Raw genomic sequence first — 13843 nt, forward strand, 5'->3', positions numbered from 1 at the left:
GTGCTTAGTAGACTGGAAAACACCCCACAATTGTGAAATGGTATTTCTGTCTTCCTTCCTGTCCCAAAGCCATAGGCTTCTACTACTTTGAGGTAGAGGGAGACCCAAGAGCCCAAGTCTCTCCTCTGCCCCACAAGATAACTCAAGGCTTAAAGCAAGACTACAGCAACATACTCGTATTTCAGACTTCTGATAGAAGGAAAGCTCCTCCAATAAGTGCTGCACACAATCCATCCAGGGGTGATCCACAGCAAATACCTACTTAAAAAAAAGATTTAATTTATTTTTTAAAGATTTACTTACTTTTAAAAAGATTTTATTTTTTTATTTTTAGAGCAAGGGGAAGGTGGGAGAGAGGGTGAGAAACATCTCTGTGAGTCAATCAGCTGCTTTTTACATGCATCACATAACTGGGGACCAAACACACAACCCAGGCATGTGCCCGGACCAGGAGTCGAACTGGTGACCTTTTGTTTTGTAAGTCGATGCCCAACCTATTGAGCCACACTGGTCAGGGCTCAAATGCCTACTTTTTGAGTCAGAGTGAATGAACTCCTATTTTTAGAGGACTCCTGAATAGGCAGTTAGGAATCCCAACCACTCTATCCATGTGGTCCAGGTTACAAACACTCCTTTGCCTCTCTAATTAGTAGCTATACCTTTTTATGGGTCTGTTTTCTATCAACAGACCCAACAACAGAGAGACTGACCCATCACAAGGTCTAAGGTGCTTCTCACATTTCTAAGGCATCGAATGTCACCCCCACATTTTTCTGCTCTGATTTTCTGAACTGTTTGAGAAATGTCCATATCCTTTATAGGTTAAAAAGTATTATCATGCCTACTCTTCCTCAGCAGGACATTGGAAAGTGAGGGCGTACTGCAAAGCCATTTGCTATTTCCTAGTCTGAAGGGTCTTAGTGAAATTCAACTGGGGAATGCCGGTTCCATGTAAAGTGGAGCAGAGTCCATTTTAGCCTTGCTCTCAACTCATTATAATCAAGGCTTATTGAGCAGTACTATGTGCAAGGCACTAATCACTCATCATAGGAAATAGAAGACAGGAGAACAGTCCTACTGCTCAAGCTACTTAATATCAGGACTCAAAGAAGAGTGAGACAGAGTGCTGGAAGTGCTTCAAGGAAGGAGAGACCACACTACTGGGAGTCAAAGTGAACTTTAGAGGACGGGCAGGAAGTTATCCTTTTTTTCAGGGGGGAAAGGTGACAGAGGATAGGAGGAAAGGTTAGGGCCAATTAAAAGGCTGCTATAATAGTTCAGGCAAGATGTAGAGGGTTTCAACTGAAATGATGGCAGCAGGAATGATGATGACTGAGACTATTTGATTCCATGGAAATAGAATTAGAGAAATTTAGGAATAGAATACCTGATTGGTCAAAGGTAAAGGGAGAGAGGGTAGTTTTATATTTATTTCCCAGCTTTATTGAGATATAAGTGACATAAGTGGTGTAAGTTTAAGGTGCACAATGTAATGGTTTGATACACACATACACTGAAATGCTCACCACAATAAGGTTACTTAGCACAACCTTTACCTCCCATAATTATCATATTGTTGTTGTGCTGAGAACATTAAAGCTCTACTCCTATAGCAATTTTTAAGTCAGATCCCAGAAGTTTTTCATCTTATAACTGAATATTTCTTTCCTTTGACCAACATCTCTCCACCCCTCAGTCCCTGGCAACCATCTGTTTCTACGAGTTCAATGTCTTTAGTCTGTATATAAGTGAGATTAGGCAGTACTTCATTCAGTCTTTACTTTTAGTTTTTATTGAGTTTATTGGTGTGACATTGGTTAATAAGGTGTACAATTCTATAATACATCATCTGCATACTATATTTTGTGTTCACCACTCAAAGTCAAGTCTCCTTCCATCACCATTTATCTCCCTTTTCCCTTTTCAACCATCCCCACCCCTCAGTCTGACTTATTAAGAGGGCAGGGGTTTCCACCCTCCCTTTTTTAGAGAGAGAGGAAGGGATGGGGGAGAGAGAGAGAAACATCAACGTGAGACAGAAACATTGCCTGGTTGTCTCTCACATGTGCCCTGACCAGGAATCAAGCCTGTGACCTTTCACTCTGTGGGATAATGCCCAATCTACTGAGGCACACTAGTCAGGGCGAGCGGGCAGTTTTAAACTGACTCACTAGAACAAAAGTAGCGCCATTTGCAGAAACTGAAAAATAAAAAAGAGGGACAGTGAAATTGGATTTTGTACATGTTGATTAACATGTCTCTGGGACATCCAGGCATTATGTTAATCCCTGCTTAAAACTTTTCGATGGTTTTCTATAGCTTTCAGGATAAAGTCCTCTAAATCAGTCTCTCTGTGGTGGCCCGTGAGGCTCTGCTTGGTCTGCCATCTTTTCTTACTCTGTTCCAACCCTACTGGACTTCTTTCAGTCCTTGCTTGGCATGCTGCCTCCATTTTTGGGGAACTCTGAACATTCCTTCTCTCCTGAACAGTGGCTGTTCATCTCTCAGAGCTCAGCTCAAACACTGTTCCCTCGGGGAGGTCAGTGCCAACTCCCCAGTCCAGGGTGAACTGCTCACAGCACTGCGCTCTTCTGTGCTGGAGCACTTATCTTTGCCATTACATATTCAGTAGGACGAGCATCCGATCAATGTCAGTTTCCTCTATTAGACTGTTTTCACCCTGCACAGTGCCCATCTCCACTCCCTAGCAATGGGTTTGGAAGAGAACAGACAGTAAACATTTCCCAATTAATTACGGAAACTGTGAAGAAGTCTTTCTGATATTTCATAAATTCTTAATATACATAATATCTGATGACAGCCACATCTTCCTTCCAGAAATAAAATTTTTAAATATTTTATTTTATTGATTATGCCATTACATTTGTTCTATTTCCCCCCTTCATTCCCCTCCACCCTGCACACCCCTCCCCCACCATTCCTCCCCTTTAGTTCATGAACACGTGTCTCAAGTTCTTTAGATTCTACATTTCCCCTACTACTCTTATCCTACACCCTATCTATTTTCTATCTACTGTCTATGCTACTTATTTTCTGTACCTTCTCCCCCCTTCTCCTTCTCCCACTCCCCTGTTGCTAACCCTCCATGTGATCTTCATTTCTATGGTTCATTCCTGATCTAGCTGTCCTCTTAATTTGCTTTTGTTTTAGGTGTGGTTGTTGATTAACTGTGAGTTTGCTGTCCTTTCACTGTTCATCTTTTTTATCTTCTTTTTCTTAGGTAAGTCCCTTTAACATTTCATATAATAATGGCTTGGTGATGATGAACTCCTTGAATTTGATCTTATCTGAGAAGCACTTTAACTGTCCTCCCATTTTAATGAAAGCTTTGCTGGATAGAGCAATCTTGGTTGTAGGTCTTCGGTTTTCATGAGTTGGAATACTTCTTTCCAGCCCCTTCTTGCCTGTAAGGTCTCTTTTGAGACATCAGCTGACAGTCTGATGGGAACTCCTTTGTAGGTGACTGTCCCCTTAGCTCTTGCTGCTTCTAGGATTCTCTCCTTCATTTTCATCTTGCCTAATGTAATTATGATGTGCCTTGGTATGTTCCTTCTTGGGTCCAACTTCTTTGGGACTCTCTGAGCTTCCCGGATTTTCTGGAAGTTTATTTCCTTTGCCAGAATGGAGAAGTTTTCCTTTATTATTTGTTCAAATAAGTTTTCCACTTGTGACTGTTCCTCTTCCCCTTCTGGTACCCCTATAATTCAGATGTTGGAGAGTTTAAAGATGTCCTGGAGGTTCCTAAGCCTCTCTTCATTTTTTTGAATTCTTGTTTTTTCATCCTTTTCTGTTTCATCATCTTTTCCTTCCTTTGGTCTGCTCCCTTGATTTGAGCCCTAGTTTCCTTTCCATTACTATTGGTTTCCTGTGCATTACCATTCATTTCAATTAGTTTAACCTTCATATGTTCCTCTAATTTGTGACTAAAATCAACCAGTTCTGTGAGGATCCTGATCACCAGTGTTTGAAATGTGCATCTGAAAGTTTGGCTATTTCTTCATCACTTAGATTTATCGGCTCTGGGGCTCTGAGTTGTTCTTGAGCCATGTTTTGATCTGTTCGTGCCTGTTATGTATAAGGAGAGTCGCCTTTGGTGTTCACCAGAGCGGGGCCACCCAGGTCTCTGGTTTGTGATGCTGTATGTGGGGGCGGGGTCAGAGAGGGAGCAATGGCGGTCTCAATGCACGTCTCTTCACTGGTTTATCTGCGAGCAAATGAGTGACCTCAGACAGCCAGCCATGCCCCAAGCCTTCCCTAGCTACCCTCACCTGGGATCCGCGCCCTCGGCTGCTTGCACGCTGCAGGGGTTGGGGGGATTGTTTTGGCCTGACCTGCTCCGCTGCTGGCTTCGCCCTACTCGCCGGTTTAGCTGAGCCATTCGTTGTTTTTGGACTCCATATTGTTTGAAACAACTCCATATTGTTTTCTGTGGTTTGGTTGCGTTTATTGTTGTTAAAACTTTGTTGTTTTTAGATGTGGTTGTGCGAGGAAGCAAAGTGTTTCTACCTACGCCTCCATCTTGGGGGAAGTCCCCAGAAATAACTCTTGTATGTGCTACAGTGGTGCAGGTTCCTACCCTGCCTGGGTGCTTGCCCTACCATCAACTGTTACCAAAGACACCCCATCCTTATTTTTGAATTTAAAAACTGACGGATGAGAAAAAATCCCCTATCCCCATTTGTACAATTTGTTTGTACAATTAAAGTATATGGCTAAGAAATATTTACTTTGAGTAAGTAACTGTATTTTACAGGGTGGTGGCAAAGGAGATTTATTGAGGAAAGATTATTGATCAACTTCAGGAAATAGTTTAAGGTGTTCATGCCCCAGTGAGCAATTAATAATAAATTGTAATTTAAAAATCCCTTTTCCCCAACTGCAAAAAAAAAAATTAGACAACAGGGGAATGGTTCAATTATAGTACAGCGGAAAAGTAAACAATAAGAAACATATTGAAGTAAAAAGTGTACTTATTAATGTGGAAAGGTGTTTAAAATTTGAGTATATTCATGAAAAAAGCAAGTTACAAAAAATGCTCCCTTGAGATTTTCTTTTTCTTTTTCTTTTAATCCTCACCTGAGCACATGCTTATTGATTCTAGAGGGGAAGGAAGAGAAACATCTATTGGTTGCTACTCCTTTATACCCCAGTAGGAGACCTCTTATAGGCAAACAACCAGGGGCTGAACCTGTAGCCCAGGCATGTGCCCTGACCAGAATCAAACCCACGGCATTTGCATTGATGGGACAATGTCCCAAGTGAGCTACACTGGCCAGGGCCTCCCTGAGATTTTCTATTCTCTCTACCCTACTTCATTAAAATGACCCCTGTCATGATTCTTTAAAATGATTGCATGACTTCCTAATGGATCCGGGCCTACAATGCAAAAAACACAGTCTTAGGATCATTTTACATTAAAAAATATTTTTTTTTAAAGATTTTATTTATTTATCTTTAGAGGGGAAGGGAAGGAGAGAGGGAGAGAAACATCAATGTATGGTTGCCTTTTGTGTGTCCCCTGCTGGGAACTGGCCTGCAGGGAACCAGCCTGCAACCCAGGCATGTGCCCTGACTGGGAATCGAACCGCGATCGTGTGGTTTGCAGGCCCGCGCTCAATCCACTGAGCTACACCAGCCAGGGCTAAAAAATATTTTATTTATTTATTTTTAGAGAGAGGGGAAGGGAAGGAGAAAGAGTGGGAGAGAAACATCAATGTGTGGTTGCCTCTCATGTGTCCTCTACTGGGAACCTGGACTGCAACCCAGGCGTGTGCCCTGACTGGGAATCAAACCAGTGACCCTTTGCTTCACAGGTCCGTGCTCAATCCACTGAGCTATACCAGCCAAGGCTACATTTTTTATTAGAGAACTATACTTTTGTCTTTTGATTTAAAGATGGTTACCTATAAAAGACAAGGAGAACATTGTGGGATATAAGATAACTTTCCCCTTGGCTGAAGTGATGTAAGAACAGCACTTCAAGCTTGTCTTAAGAATCTATGTGGTTGAAAGGTCTAGCAGAGATGGACACCTACTAATATGTCTTTGAAGAAAATGCTACTCTATATGAAAGGCTGATTCTCTGACCTGTGGACATACATATTTACAATAATATTTATTAGAGCATTATTTATAGTTATTTAAAGGTGAAAACAACCTTGACAGGAATACAAAGTCTAGAGCAATGATTCTTAAATGGTGAACTTGCTGGATCCTGGGCAGGGGGAGGTGTCTGTAAGAAACCCCTGGAGCTCTGACTGGTGTCTCAGTGGATTGAGTGCTGGCCTGTGAACCAAAGGGTCCCCGGTCAAGGCACATGCCTGGTTGTAGGCCGGATCCTCAATAGGGGGTGTGTGAGAGGCAACCACACATTGATGTTTCTCTCTCTAAAAAGAAATAAAACCTTAAAAAAAGAAAAAAGAAAAAGAATAGGGGGAGAAGTGAGTGGATTAAAAAGCACATCAATTATACTAGTTCCAAACAAACATGAAAAACAAATATTAAAAGCCACCCCCCTTTTTGTAACATAGACTACAAAACATCAGAGGTTTGTATTATCTTCTTGGTTCTTGGGAATACACAGAAGGTACTAGCTCCCTAAATGTTCTGGGGAAGCCCCTGCCAGAAGTTGTACAGAAGTTTAGGGAGCAGTCATGACATTTATATTTTTCAGCAAGAAGCATGGGTTGAAAAAAAATTGATAAATACTTATTTGGAGACCTGGGATAACCACACAAAATTCACTTGTTCAAGACTGATTATATCGGAGTAAAATCAATGGTATGCATTTCCTTCTTACTGGCTTTTTCAGATAATGTAATAGGAGTTCTGAACAAAGACTAGCCAATTAGGAGGGTTACTCTGTAAGTGAACTAACTCATTAATAGTGTATCAGCAAAGGAACCACAGGTATCATACCCCCAACACAATGCTACAACCATTATTCTCTGTAAGGATAACAAGAATCACTATTAAGCCAGCTCAATTTTTTATCATGATACAGCAATGGTTTGGGGTTTATTCTTAAAGAATTTCAATAAGGACTAAAGATGACATCCACCAGGAAAATAAACACATATGAAAACAAATAAAAAGGACTTTCCTTCCGGTCCTGACCACAGGATCTTGGAGTACTGCTCTCCATTTCACCTGTGATGGTTCAATCTTCTAGGCCCATAATGCAGATAATATAGACCAGATGCATTAAAAAGAAACCATCAAAATCCAAACAAGACACCAAGTCATTCTGAATCGACATGGCTTTAATTTTGAGACCAACTGTGAGAACACAACAAAATTGGATTTCAAAACTGAGGCTGAAATCCTGAATGCTTAATGGAGAGGCTCAAACCTGTACACAAAAGACCCGTTGATTAAAAGCAAAAATGTGTTGCAATATCCAAAATGCGTACCTGTGGTGTTTGAGCAATTAACATAATCAGCTCTAATTTTTAAAAAAACAAGTGGTGGTGATTAGCGATGGGTAAAAACAAATGCCTGGTGAGAAAACCATGGCCTCTCCTGCGCTGGAAGAAATCCTAGGAAGAAGAGTTAAAAAGGAAATCAAGTTGCAAAGATCCCATAATTTATACCTAATGATTACCTCTTTGGCTGGTGAGTGTAATTGGGGTTTTCTGCCTCCCTAACAAGGATGAAAGAGGGATAAAAAGACATTGTCCCGAGAATGATGTGACTGTCAGGGAATCTGGGGTATCTAAGGAAGGCTTAGAAAAAACCTCAGGGTGCAGGAGCAGGTGGTGTGAATGACAGAGGGACAAGAAGGCAGAAGGGAGAATAGGGCTGTCTGACTTTAATGATCTGGAGGAAATGAAATTGATGACAAGCAGAATCTTTCTTCAGGTAAGAGAAGTCTGTCTAGATGTATTTGTCAGGCAGTAAGACATATGTGGGCAGCTTGGAATGTGTGTGTGCAAGACACACCCATTCTCTTCAGAGCACAGGCTTACAAAGGCAGTGGGACTATTTATAAGGTCAAAGTGGTGGGAGTAGGAGTAGGAGGGGCTGCTCCACAGCCAGAGTTGATGGAGAAATAAGGAGGGGAAGGCAACTAGAGGACCTTTCTTCCAAAGCTCTCAACAGATGCATAGTTGTGATGAGCCTGGGGATCGACTCTCCTAACGGGTAGGAGTTTCCACATTTGGCACGTTACTTATTTGCTTTCAGCTGATTCCTTTTTTTTTTTTTCCAGCTGATTCTTGATATGGGAATGGCAGCTGTGTGGAAAAGGCTCAAAAGCAATTAAAAGTGATTGCTTCAAGGTTATGAGGGTGCTCGCTTCGGCAGCACATATACAAGGTTATGAGGGCTTCCCTAGGTAGGATCAAGGCAAAGAAAACCTTTGTGTCAGGGGACAGGGAAAACAACCAGAGTGGGCTGAGCAGGTGGAAAAAGGAATCTTAGATTGAGATTGAGAGGGAGAAAAATCTACATGGTTCCCCCTGCCTTCCGTGGAGTCTGTGTTCTATAAATTTTTTGTATTAATGTTGCAGAAATGGCTGGGAAACATAAGTTTATTTGAGATCATGGTATCAACAGCCTTTCTCTTCGTCAAGGTTGGCCAGAGAGACTGATCAGACCAAATCTTCAAAACTCAGTTCCAGAAACTGCAGTCACCAGCTCATCTCAGCTGCTCTGCTTTCCCAGAGGTGGACCCTAACAGGGCCAGTAGGGAGGTGAACAGGGAACCATACAGTAGTTATGGGTAATTTCTTTGACAAAGGAGAGAGCTACAAAATTTTGAAATTTTGTCAGTGTCCACAACCACAATGATAAGAAAAGAGAGGCTCATATTACCAAACCTAAGATCCCTTGCATCTGCGCTACATCATGGAGCACTGTGGCCTGGCCCACAGGAGGGCAGGCAGCTGCCCTAAAGCTACATGTAGGACGCTTGGCTTGGCTTTAGCTGGAGACACTTAGCATGAGCAGCATCTGCACATGAGCTGAAAATTTCAAGATGTTGGATAATTGGCTCCAGGAAGCATGTGCCAGAAAGACTGAGAGCCTCACAGAAAGCCACATACCTAACACAGAAGGTGACCAGCCATGAGGGTATTGAAATACAAGCAGAACCAGGGGCTAAAAGTACAGAATGTACAACACAGACCTTAAGCTCATTAACTGTACACATTAACATCTGTCTTGAGACTTTAAACAAACAAACAAACAAACAAACAAACAATTTTAAAAAAGTCCCTTTACCCTCTTCTGGTCTTTGAGGAAAATCAAAACCAAAATGGTCTGTCTCTGTCTCTTCTCCTGCTGGATTCCTGAAACAACTAGGTGTTTTACAACAACACCTAGTTGTTTCAGGAATCCAGCACCTCACCACAGTGCTCTTGCAGCCTGCTCCTCCTAGTCAGCTGTTCTGTTGCCTGTCAGTAGCCTACAAACTACTTTCAGTTTTCATGTTTACAGACCTTGAAGGGGTCTGCCTGGTACCTTCCTGTTCTCCTCCATTTGCCTATGTTTATCCAGCACAGTGGCACTGACTTCAGTCTGCCCAGGAAGACACAATCAGCCCAGAAAGACACAGGCATCCCAACTGCATGGAGCTCTTTAGGGGTTTCCAAGGAGAAGGGCTGAAGAGTGAGTAAAACTGTCTTCCCGCACTCAGCTCAAGAGAATAAGATGTGAGGGAGGTCCTGCTGTTGTTTAATATTTACTGAAAGCCTACATGGCCTAATATACATGAGGACAAACTTATGGTATGATCTTTAGCGTCTGGGGGCCTGGGATGAGTCTTCATGAAAAGCTACAGTGCTGGCTTCCCACAGAAGCAGAGCAACAGTTTAGGAACAGCACACCATCAGCAATTGGCTGATGTAATTGTACTTCACAAGCAGAGCTTTCCAGCAAGATGGAGAGGCACTCCTTGTTCTCTGCTCTGGGGCCCTGAAGCACAGATTCAGCCTCATTTAATGCACTTATTACACCATAATTATCACAACTTGTTTGTTGAGTCTACAAATATTTGCTGAGTGCAGCCTACTATGTGTCAAGCACAAATCAGATACTTAACTGTTGGTAGAATGACAAAGGGAACCTTACTCAGCCTGAGAATGCATTGTGAGTATGTTCATGTGTAGGGGGCATAAGTGTGGGATTAAAAAAAAAAGGTGTTGCTTGAGCTAAATTTTGAAATATGAGTGGGAGTTACCCTAGTGGATAAGGGGAAAAAACATTCCAGGAAGAGGTAAAAGCACATGCCAAGGCATGGAGCTATATGGGGACTCCATCATGGCTTAGATGGTATGAAGCCAGCCGGGTGCCGGATATAAATAGGTGAAGAAACCTGCCTTCACATAAGAATCAGCTCAGAGAACTGGTCTTAGATAGTATGCTTAAGATACTTGTTTAAAGGGGAACATAAATTTGAATTTCAGGGAGAAAAAAAAGAACAGAGTATTGGATTGTCTGAGGCTAGGAAGCAGGATAGCCCGGGTAAGTCCCAGGGCTGACCAGGGATTTCACTGCTTGGCCTTTGGACCTGACAGGAAACTCCTCTTCATAGCCTAAGAGCTGGTAAGAGGTGTGAATCATTGGGGCTTCCCCTCTGGGGGACTCAAAGCCTAATTAGAAGGCTAAAAAAAAAAAAAGGAAGGAAGGCAAGAAAAAAGGGAAGGAAGGAAGGGAGGGAGGGAGGGAGGAAAAGAAAATGAAAAGAACCCTGGCTGTGTGGCTCAGTGGACTGAGTGCCAGCCTGTGAACCAAAGGGTCGCTGGTCCCATTCCCAGTCAGGGCACGTGCCTGGGTTTTAGGCCAGGTTCCCAGAGAGGGAGTGTAAGAGGCAACCAGACACTGATGTTTCTCCCCATCTCTTTCTCCCTCTTTTCCCTCTGTCTAAAATAAATAAATTTTTTTAAAAGAAAAAGAAAAGAAAGCAAGCCAGTTAGCTTATACATTTGTTTTAGGAAACATTTCTCAAACCAGAGACCACGTACTTTAAAGGGCTCTGTAAATTGTAACATGTCATTAAAATAGAAGATACTGTCACAATTATCATAGAAACAAGAATGTGGCCAGGTTACTCAAAACATATGGGTGAAAGTAATGTGGGTAGGACAATGGCAGGGGAGCTACAAATGTGGCTGCTGGAGGAGGCACAGAACAACAGTTGCATTTCAGTGACGCCTGGAAAAAGGCATACTCTACATTAATTCCTGTGGATAATCTGTAAGGCTGTAATTTTCCCCTTACTTCTCTTACTCTTTATAGTAAACTACAAAAATGCAGACTGATTCTGTGTGAACTTCTCAAAGGCAAGAAATTCTCATATTTATTCAGCTTAGTGCCTGGCAAGTAGGTAGCACTTAGTAAATATATGTGATTCTCTGAAGGGACTGCTGGAAGGATGGAGGGAGATGGAAAAAACAATCTGTCTCCAGCTGGACACTGATGGTCTTGGTTTCTTGGAACAAAGCTGGTAAGCAATTCCTGTTAGAATTGGTCATTAAGATTGAGGGGCAGAGTAGATAATAATAGTCCCATCAATCGCTTCTGGGCCTTTTGGCTAAGATCAAGTGTCTTATCAGTTTAATAATAGTCCCATTAGTCCTGGCTGGTGTGGCTCAGTGGATTGAGCACTGGCCTTTGAACCAAAAGGTTGCCAGTTCAATTCCCAGTCAGGGCACATGCCTGGGTTGCCAGCCACATCCTCAGTAGGGGGTATCAACTACACATTGATGTTCCTTTTCCTCTCTATCTCCCTTCTCCTCTCTCTATAAATAAATAAATAAATAAATAAATAAATAAATAAATAAATAAATAAATAAATAAAATCTTTAATAATAGTCCCATCAGAAATGAATAAATCAATTTGGGAAATGAAGGTAGCAGAAACCAAGAGCACTACTGGGGAAAAACACACAGGACTGGAAGATAAGAGTCTGTTGCTAAAAGAAAGGAAACTATTTTCATAAAGATAATCTACTTAGAAACAAGTATACTGGGGAATAAAACACAGGGAGTATGGGAAATGGGCTGGGGACTCTCCAACCATTTGTGTTCCAGGAAAAGGAAGCACTGTCAAAAAGATGGCAAATGTGTGAGGAAGAAAATCATAAGAATGTGGTCAGAGAAGATTTGGAAGATTAAAGGCTGAAAAACCCAGATATACTGGTATCCACTCAAATGAAATTGGTTGAGCCATTCTTTCCCCTTTTATTTCCCTTTGTAGAGATCAGTTTTTGTTTTGCTTTGAGAAGATTAAGACACCTGGTTACATTCTTCACACCTATTCTAGAATGATTTGCTTTGCAAACTCATGTTGTGATTAGGTGATAGTTAGACAGTATTCGTAGACAGTGATATCCAAGGTCAATATTTGGGGAACATCTGGAGCATGCAATAACCTTTCCAGGGTTACGAATGAGTGTGATACCAAGAGCCCACAAGGAATAGACCAGTTTAGGAATAAAACCTTAATGACAAATCTCTGAATTGGAGCAAAGATCACATTTGCAGGCTTGCTTTTTCTGATTTTCTTTAAAAATATATAGCCCTGCTTACTTTGGTGTGTTAAGCTGATGAGACAGGTTTGAACTGAAAGCGGATTGTAAACAACTCTGTAGTGGGGAGGTGCTAAACAAATATACACCGGTCAGTTTGCTCCACTGAGCTGTGTGGGAGGTGCCACACCCAGGCTGCAGGCGGCCATCAGGTTGAAAAGAAAAGCTAACAATGGGCAAACCAGGTTGTTCTGTTTTTTCACAAGCCCAATGTCTTTTCTCACTACATAACCCCAGGAGCCCCAGAAAGCCACTTCTGTTAGAGGAGGATGTTACTATGTTTGGCTGGGTGGAAAAGGAACAAGAAAGATCTCTCAGAATGGCACTGTGGTGAACTCCACTGCTTGGCTTCCTCAACACTCCGTTTTTTTGTTTGGTTTTGGACAAGAAACCTAGAGTCTATCCTTGATCCCACATTTACATGCTTAGGGTTCAGGTGGAATGAAAGCCCTACCACAGCTGAGGGGGCGAGATCAGGGTGTATCACTATGTCAGGTGCAGACCCTTTGCACTCCCCAGACAATGTTAAACCTTCCTTGGTTCTGTACCATACTCCTCCTCATGCTGAGGCACTGTGGGGCAAAAATACCCTGAGTGGTATCTGTGGATCAATGTCTGCTGGTGCATGTATTCAGATGGCCATACGACAGTGTGGATCATGCTTCATAGAAGTCATACTGTCTTTCCTTCCTCACCTTCAAGACATCTGTAGCAGGGAGGGTTGTCTCAGGAGCCTCCATCCTCTGAAGGGTTCCCTCTAGTTCCCCAGAGCAAGTCAGGTCAAAGACCACACCCAGAGGCCTCTCCTAGACCCTCTTAAGTCCAGAGCCACCCAGAGGCATCTTTACAGTGAGGGTGCTGGTAAAGGATGCCACACCCTGAAATCTGGAGATTTGGTGGAAATCAGTTCCTGCAGCAGTCTCATCCTCAATTAAAATGTTCTAATCCACTTATTTAATCCTCACATTTACTGAGCATACACTATTGTAAAGCCCTCTGCTTGGTATATTAATGCAACATATGTAAAAACATACATTCTTGCTTTTGCCTCTTCTTGGTACTTTTTCCCAAATATTCTTCGAAAAGCAGATTTCATGATTCCAAGCTTTGTAACCTTGGGCAAACTGCTAAACCTGAGTTTAAAGTGCCTAATGTTTAAAGGGAGATAATTTCATAAGGCTGTTGTAAGGATTATATAAGATGTTAAACATCTCTGGTATAGAACCTGGCTCACTGGTGCTCAAGAATCCTACATATTCCTTTCTTTCCTCCTTTAAAGGACTTTCTTTACA

The 13843-nt window shown here is 42.1% G+C and overlaps 1 protein-coding gene across 8 annotated transcripts in view; it reads right to left on the minus strand.

Annotated features, from left to right (window-relative positions):
- PHF24 (PHD finger protein 24) overlaps nt 1-13843 on the minus strand; it is a 205117-nt gene that overhangs the window by 10105 nt on the left and 181169 nt on the right. For 6 of the 8 annotated variants that reach the window (XM_053656468.1, XM_053656463.1, XM_053656465.1 and 3 more), the window contains one exon: nt 175-261. The gene's annotated coding sequence lies outside the window, so the exon portion shown is untranslated. The remainder of the gene's footprint in view (nt 1-174; nt 262-13843) is intronic. The other 2 variants (XM_053656464.1, XM_037151634.2) reach the window with 1 other exon arrangement.

This window comes from Artibeus jamaicensis, unplaced genomic scaffold (genome assembly GCF_021234435.1).
Source record: "Artibeus jamaicensis isolate MK-2021 breed Jamaican fruit bat unplaced genomic scaffold, CSHL_Jam_final scaffold_1964, whole genome shotgun sequence".
Classification (NCBI taxonomy): Eukaryota; Metazoa; Chordata; class Mammalia; order Chiroptera; family Phyllostomidae; genus Artibeus; species Artibeus jamaicensis.